This window comes from Sciurus vulgaris (assembly GCF_902686455.1).
Source record: "Sciurus vulgaris genome assembly, chromosome: X".
NCBI lineage: Eukaryota > Metazoa > Chordata > Mammalia > Rodentia > Sciuridae > Sciurus > Sciurus vulgaris.
The window spans coordinates 23896191-23905052 of NC_136471.1; the positions used below are offsets into that span (position 1 = coordinate 23896191).

General features: G+C 39.4%; 1 long non-coding RNA gene across 1 annotated transcript in view; it reads left to right on the plus strand.

Annotated features, from left to right (window-relative positions):
• LOC306650955 overlaps positions 1-8161 on the plus strand; it is a 189819-nt gene extending 181658 nt beyond the window's left edge. Inside the window, exon 7 of the long non-coding RNA XR_013761065.1 lies at positions 8064-8161. This is a non-coding gene — a long non-coding RNA (uncharacterized lncRNA). The remainder of the gene's footprint in view (positions 1-8063) is intronic.
• Positions 8162-8862: the final 701 nt, after the last annotated feature.

Here is an 8862-nt window from a genome sequence, read left to right on the forward strand (position 1 = left end):
GAAGGCCCACTTTAGGGTTTGTGGGTGGTGGTCTTTTTGCTGTGCCTTCATATAGTAAAAGGAGTAAGAGAGCTCCTGGGTCCCCTTTTGTAAAGGCACTAATTATATCATGAGGGTTCTACCTTCATTGATATTATTACTTCCCAAAGGCTCCACCTCCTTACACTATCACCTTGGGGGTTAGAATTTCAACATATGAATTCTGAGGGGACACACTTAACCCATAGCAACTCTCTCTTACCTGAACCTTGTAGTGAAATTTTTAATTTGAATTTTATGGTGAAGATCACACAGTATCTGCCATCCAATTTATCTCATTTAGGAATTCAAAGGCATGAAGTTGGGAGAAAACTCTAGGTAAGAACATTAATACTGTAATCACAACTAACCAAGAGACAGCATTACAAGAAAGAAGAAGAAGGTAAGAAGGGTGGAGAGTGAGGGAAATGAAAAGAGAAGTGGTTTAAAAGATGGTAGGGAAGATAGTTGCTGCCTCTTTCCTGGTAAGAAATACAGAGTACCACCCTTTTATCTTCCCCAGCCTTTTTAACTTTTTCCATCTGGCTCCAAGTGTTTAAATGATCACTAGAGCCCATAACCACAGGTACTACCCCTGAAACTTGAGAGCCCCTCTGTTCTATCCGTACACACACAACAATTTCCCTTTGGTTCCTGTTCATTCTAGAACCCCATCTCTGAATGTTCCATCTTCAGTCCTGTTCTCTGATAAACATTACAGGTCTGGTCTCTTGGTCAGCTCTGACTATCCCCAGGAGGCTTCCTAGTATCAGACACACTCCAGCTACTCCCATTCAGACTTCTTTACTCCACAGGCCCAGCCCCCTACTGGAATGTTCTGGAAGTTTAAAAAGGGATTACTGTTTTTTTTTTTTTTAATAAAAAGCCAATCTCTGCACTCTGATAGGCAATCTTATTTTTCTCCCCTTTTCATCCCTTCTTGCTGTCTTGGAGTCCCAGCTCCTCGTTAGCATATGCCTTCACAATGAGGGCCAACTGTAAACAGAATTGTGAAGTATTTACTGAACTTGTACTATCTCCTAGCACTATATAAGCATTTTATCACCTAAGTCCCATGACACTGCTATCAAGTAGGCATCATGATCCCTGTTATACAAGCGAGGAAACTGGTATCCTGAAAGATAAACCCACCTATCCAAGATGAAGTGCTAGGGTCAAGTGCCAAACCTAAGGCTGCTTGATTGCAGAAACTGCCTCTTAACTAGCTCTCTCCTGAAGGTGTTTGGCGGAGTTTGGCCTGAGCAATGCTTTTTGCCATTTCCCATTCCACTGAGCCTCCCTCTCAAGCTCCAACCAGGTACCTGACACTGTCATGTTTCTCCATGGATTTCCTGGCACTGAATACAACAATTTTCATCTATTTCACGTCTTCTGTAGGAAGATGAGATCTGGGAAAAGGCTGCAGGAAGAGAAATTTCTAGGTGGATTCCTTCCATTTATATAGTTTACTGGTCAGGGATGGACTCTGAGATAAGTAGTGTTTTGCTCCTTAAATGATAGAATGGAGACAAGGGCCTTCTCTATTCATATGACATGCTAGGCCAGAAACCACATTTGACACACTTTTAGCCTTATGGTTTGGAGAAGGAGCTCAAGAAGTGGTGCACAGGAGGACTGTGTTGGTGCTTTCCCTCACACTTCAGAGTATTCTCCATTTGGCAATGTTCTGAAATCCTAGGGGAGACTTCTGGGATGTCCCATGAGATATCTATGCTGTCATATGTTTTATTTCCTTGTATTTCTACTAGAGTGCCTGTTGCATTCCCTTGTGATTCTAAGTTTTGTCCATTGCTCATTTTCCATCTATACTATATGTTGTTAAAACCCAACAACCACATCTCTCATGTAGTCTAGTGTAGTACCTCACTTTAAGTAGATGTCCTATACATCTTTGTTGAATCAAAATGAAGTCCAGTGAATGAATGCTGTTTGAAACTTAAGATTTTGGTGCAGGCTAGATGGAGCTCCCTATTTGACATAAGGCAGGTTTTACTTACAAAAAACATTGATTCTTCTTTCTTTCTCCATTCTTCCCCTCCTCTTACTCCTGTCTTCCCCCACCCTCCATGCCACACCATCTGTTGTGAGGCACAAACAGGCTGGAAAAGATAAAGAAATCCCAAAGTGAAATCTTGACATGGAAGCAGTGTGCTTTGAATTGGCTCTATACATTAATAACAGGAACCAGTGAAGGGGCATTCTTCAGTTTGAAAGGAAAGCCCTGAGATTAATAGCTCCTAAGTTCCTGATGGATACCACTGTCTCTTTTTGGACTTCAGCAAGCAAACAGTCCTTGGAGTCATCTGTGATCTTGGGTCCAGGGAGATCACATCATAGGGAAAGGTAGTAAAAGGAGCTGCCTTAGTATACTTTCCATTCCTGGTTATCTGGGTCTGACTAATTGGAGGTCATGGTAATTAGGGGGATACAGAAGGTTGCCAAAGCTAGAGATAAAACTTCTGCCAACTATGCACTAATGTCTTAGTTATTGGGAGACAATGGGTAGTACATTTGTAGTTGGGTATTGATTTTGTTTTGGGTCTACATGCTGAAAGCCCAGCAGGGAAAGACTTATTGGGAGAATTACTGAACATGTACAATAGTTATACAAACTCAAGAGTGTCTAAAATGTAGTGACAGCAAGAAGTGCAACATGAACCTTGCTGCTGACATTATGTATTCTTGAATGATACAGGAAAACATTGGCTGAGTGAGAGAGAGAATGAGGGGATTTCCAGTGGTATTTGCCTTTCAGGCTGAGTAGATGGCATGGCCCACAAGATGCCTGATGAGATGCAGAGTATTGGGCCTATTTGATAGACAATTGAAAATGCACACCAATGTCCTTTCTTCCTTTCTCTAGAATATCTATCTACCATTCCTGTTACTGATGCATTAGAAAGCAAAAGCCTAGGTGTGATCTCTCAAAAGGTCACCACTTTTAAAAAATCCTAATAATTAATATTATTATAATTATGTTATTGGTATAAATTATATTAATCATAGAAAATTCTAATATCAGGATAGAATTAACAGTGAACTAGGAACAGGGTACATAAAACTTTTACACTGTGTTTTCAACCTCCTCCTTTACCTAGATCCTGATTTTCAAAAAGTCTAGAATGACCATTCGTCTGTGGTTTCCCTTTGTTCCTTTCTTCTCTAATTGAGCTGCAATACCTGTGTCACACATGCATGGATTGAACTCCACTATAATAACCCTATAAACAAGTGTAGAAGTAGGAAAAGAGGAGAATTTATGTTTCTCTAATCTGGTCCATAAAAATCTACAACTTGGGACTTTGAAGTTTTGGCATGGATACCAAAGAGTCCTGTAATGGCTTAATTTAAAAATCAACAAATGAGAAAAGACATTGGAAAAGATGATATCAGAGACTACCACATACAAAAATTGAAGGATGTAGCACCAAGCTAAATTATATCATCTCTCATGATCTTTCTTCTATCACCATTCCTTGGTCGTATGCCTGTTAGGCCTGATGTGTGTGCATGTGCGTGGAGGCAGATGTAGTAGAAGGAGAATGGGGAAGTGGGGTTTATAAAAGTATTGTGAAAGTGTAGATGTTGACATTTGCAATGAGGAACTTCTCACAGGTCCATATTATTTTTAAAGAATCTACTGGGTCAGTCTTTATTCTTTGATTATATTTGTTTTTATTACCCCATTTGTATTTATTCCTGGATGCTGTGACTATAGGAACAATGAATTGTGACTATGGTAAAACTAAGTGTATCTGGATAAGCACCTCCTTTCTCATTGGTGTTATTTAATTGACCAGATTAAAGTGTGATCAACTTAACCCAAGAGTAGCATGAGGGTGATGGAGTAAATTAAAGCTTCAGGGAGTACCCACTGAAGAATTGGCATTGCACAGTGTCACTACCTTGTGATGGCCAGCAGTTTTTTAAGTGTTAATATTTAAGATATTTGATATGATGTTTTCATATACATAATGAAATCCTGCAAATTTACATATCCCTAATCTCACAGTTACCTTTTTGAATTATATGTGATAAACATACTTCAAATCTACTCTGAGCAAATGTTCAATTTATAATTAAACATTATAAACTATAGTCAATGCTTTATATCTGATCTCTAGACTTCTATATAACTGCAACTTTTTGCCTTTTGACTTATATCTCCCCATTTACCTTCAACCTCCAGACCCTGGTACCACTGTTCTAGTCTGTTTCCATGTATTTGACTTATTTTTTGTTTTTGTTTTGTTTTGTTTTGTTTTGTTTTGCCTGAAAGGCCCACTGATCTCTTTACCTTAAGGTTGAATTGTTTCCTCTCTAGAAGATACAACCCTTCTAAGTCCCTGTTTAATTCTGGGCAGTGTGTGTACTTGTTTATTTATGTTGCACAGGTAATATCTTGTATTGCATTGGTCATCCCCAGTTTATCACATTGATAATATAAAGTTTAGGATATTTCCTGATGGCCCAGAGTGGAAATTTAATTAGATACCTAATTACCTGTTGTACATGTAGTCTGACATGTTAAAAATATATGTATTCTACCATAAATATGAGTTGTCTCTACATAGAGATTGCTTCAGACCTTTAAACTTTCTGATTTATCTATAAAATAATTTTTCTAAGGCACCAGTTTATCCATAACAGATGGTTTATTAAGTAAAAATCAGCTTTAAAACAAACATGTCACAATTATTTTATTCTCTGCAGCAGAATTCCTACTGTTGATGAACTCCTAATTGGAATTTGGTTCTGGCAAGGAATAAAAAACAGAGACATACTGTGAGGACAGAATGCCAAAAATAGCACACTGAGCAATACAAAGGACCAGAGCAGTCCCACCTTGTGTTTTCTTTAGGTCCCTTTTCTTTCCTTTCATGTGAAAAAGACCATTTGGCCTTAGTACAAGCCAATCTTGGGGACCAGGAGATAGATGCACAAAGAGGCATGGTCCAAGGCACCAGTGAGCAAAGATCTAGGATTTCAGATGAGTTCTGCTCCAAGTGTGCTAGAATCAACAAGATCCTAAGCTCAACTGCCCTTATCATGCCTTTACAATACTTGGAAAGATTATTGTGTCTGCCAGAATGGGAATGGTGCTGGAAAAGAGTGACATCAGTATCAGCATCAAGATGGCTAAAATCTGCTGGACATTTGCTGTAAGATGGGTTCTTTTCTAAATGCTAGACATACTTTCTGTCACTAAATACTGGCAAAACCCTACAGTGTTTATAAGCCTTGGCAAAACATCTGGTTTGCAGATGAGAAAACGGAGGCACACATGGTTAAATAACTCCCTCAAGGTCAGGCAGCTAATTAGGTGATAGAACTGGCGTCAAAACCCAGCTCTTTTTTGACTCTTAACCACTATGCTATTTACCTCCTATGTTTGTGCGTGATCATTAGGATGTTAGTGCCCATTAATACATTAGGATGGATTTAGTTATCAGATTAGCAATCACTAGCCTGTGTGCCTGACTTAATGGCATACAGGACAGGGGAGTTTTAGTGAGGGGCTGAGTGTATGTGTTTATGTATGTACGTGGGTGTGTGCACACATGACTGTGAAAATAAAGCAAATCCAGAGGAAGGTTCTATACCTCATCTACTGAAGTATAATGCTAGAAAATCTAAGGTAGTTGGAATGAGAGATATCAGCATGATGATCTCTGAAATTAGGTTTTTTTAGTGATGATTTCTAATAAAGAAGCTTTACTGTCCCAAAGACTGAAATCAGTACAAACCCTTGCTTTTAAACATGCAGACTGTCTCATTGTTGGCTGCACTGAGACATATAGTTTGAAAAATCCACCTGTGCTTGACACATCCCCAGCCTTTGCTGGGGGAAACGATGCAGTCTCACATCCCAGGGGATGCCACAATGAAAGAACCCCAGGTGGTCTGCAAAATTATCAGCTTCTGAAAGGTAGCCTTTTCTCTGAGATGAGGGCGCCAGGCACACTTGGCTTCTAACTCACCATATGGCATGTGTTATTGGACTGGGCTGCTCTGTTCAGTCTCTAGTGTGATGTGGCACTTAATGCTGTTGAATTATTTCCTTACTCAATTAAAAAAATATCCCTCTTTAAATCCTCATCTGTTTTTCCCCACAAGTCCCCCTGTGAATACCATAGGTACTGAATGTATTTTCTTCTTTGCTCCTTGCTTGTCCTTTTCTTGTGCTTTTGTATTCTAAACCATTTCCCTCTGTGACTTAAAAGTGCAGCAGAAAAATGGAGCATGGTTGTACACCCTGGGCCTGGATCTTCACAAAGCAACTACTTCCTGAGATCCATCTGATATTCCTTTTCTGAGGAATGTTTTTGATTATTTTTGCCTTACGATGGTTTTCAGTATTCTACTCTCATTAAAATTCTTAAAAGCAATAACCAAAAAAAAAAAAAAAACCCTAAGGTATTTTATTATGAGACTCACTGATTTTATTTCTAGAGCACCTCACTTTTTGCTTAGTTTTACTGAAGTCTCTAATCCCATCCTGTCTGTAGTCATGTTCATATGTGTTCCTCAAATAGCTTTCAATTTTTTCAGTCACATTTCTCCTGGTCAGGAATGTTCAAGCCTGTGGGTTCTCCTGAATTCAGAAAGATCATTAGGCCCATGTCTCCATGTAGCTACTATAGCTAGAAAGTCCTAAGGGTAGTGTGTTCAGAAGGTACCAGTGAACATTGCAACTGATTCCAGGGTTAGGTCCTATATGTATTAATACTGGTCTATCCAGAGTTTCTATTAGAATTACTTGAGGAGTTTGTTACAGTGTGTTTCCTGGGTCCTACCCTAAATCTATTGAATGAAAATATTATAATTGTGTTGTAGGTGGTAGCAGGTAGCAGGCCCAAGAATGTGCATTAAAATAAAAAACTCCCCAACAGTCTACATAGGAATCTGAAAATAATAATAATAGTAATAATAATAATCATAATCATAATCATATTATTCTCAGATTCCTGTGTAGACAATCAGCTTTTTAAAGAAAGAAAGATATGGTGGCAATGCAGAATTTTTTGAGCTGGAGCAAAGTAAAGACTCAGATAGGAAAAGCAGCTTCAAAGCCTGCTGTAGAGGAGGCAACATAACAGGTTACCTGTGGAAAACCAATAATAGGTTCTGCTTTTTGATGTTAGGAAAGAAGTTGGAAGTCTGGATTGAATAGGTACATTCTCTGAAACTCCAACTTCAGGTCTCTCCCTTGGCAGTTCCCACCCTTTATTAAAAAAAAAATAAAACAAGCATTTTAGAGTCCTGTTTATTCCCCCTTATCCAACACAGGGAAAAAACTCACTTCTCCCATTTAAACATTTAAGCTCAGAGGTATAATGTCACACTTGTGGAAAGGACAATTGTGTTAGTGAAGCAATGGATTCAGATAGTGGTTCTCAAAATGTATTCCTTTGATCACCCTCATTTGACTCACTCAAAATTTTGGTAAAAATGCAAGTTTTTAGGCCCCATCTCAGACCTACTGAATTAAAATGAGGTATACCAAATGTGAATTATAACCAGATATCCAGGTGCCACTAATATATAATAAAGTTTAAAAGCAATATTCTAAAGTATTTTGGTATTTGCTCTCTATGGAAAACTTATCAGGACCCTTGTCTTAGCCCTGATAGATGTGACCTCTTCTGCTATGGGAATGGGAAATATAGGGAGACATGATGAGTGGGGTACAGGAGAGAGATGGGGAACACTGAGATGCAGCAGCTCAATTGGAGGTGGTGGGAGAGACCCAAGGTCTTGGAATTTGTGTACTTGAGTTGAGGTTAGGAAAAGGAAGTAAGTCCAGGACAAACCAACAACAAAATTACCCAAGTTAGTCTTAGCTAAAACTTCAACCCCCACAGCAATTATGCCTAGGAATGAGGATTGGAGGTCAAGACAGAACTGGAGTCTAGAGTGCAAAGTGAGACAAAATGCCAGTCAACCTCACAAGTAGTTGCATGTGGGGGAAGAAAGATGGGCCTGTCTGGATCTCCTGCCTGCCCCCTCTCTTTTTTGCCTAGAAGAGAACCCTGTTCTGTCTTTAGCATCACAGTGCCCTACCCAGGCTGCTTGGGCCACTCAAGTTTGATGGTGACACTGACCCCCGATGCTTCCTGTCTTCTTTATTTAAAAAGTATGATGGTATGTTTTCCTAGGTTCTTTCACCAAAATCTTCAGAGGTGCTTGGGTACAAAATACAAAGGAATAATAGTTCACATACCCTGTGAGTTCCAAGCAATTGGGATGTCTGTTCAGGGCAAAGTGAGGTTTGGGTAACATCTCTATCAGTATCTTACTCTGATTGAGCAAAAGTGCCATAGACTGAGAGACTTAAACAAAAGAAATTTATTTTATCACATTGCTGGAGACTAGGAAATCCAAGATCAGGGTGCCAACAGGTTCAGTGTCTGGTAAAGATCTGCTTCCTAACTTGCTGATGGCCACTTTGTCCTTACATGGCTTTTCTCCTGAGGGAGAATGGAGAGGGACAAGGAGAGAAGGGGGAAAGAGGAAAGGTGAGAGAGGGAGAAGGAGCAAGAGAATGGGTATGTTCTCCCCCTTCCTGTTATAAGGCCACTAATCCAATCTTGATTAAGGCTTCATCTTTGTGACATCACTTAATATGAACTACCTCCTAAAGGTCGTATCTTCAAATAGAGTCTCAGTAGGAGGTAGAGTTTCAACATAAGAATCTGAGTGTGTGTGTGAGGGGGGCACAATTCAATCCATAACAATCAGCATCACTTATGTGTACCTGTTTGCAAGGGACCAACCCCACAGCACCTCAATCAGAATCTAAAGGTAGTGTCAGATAATATG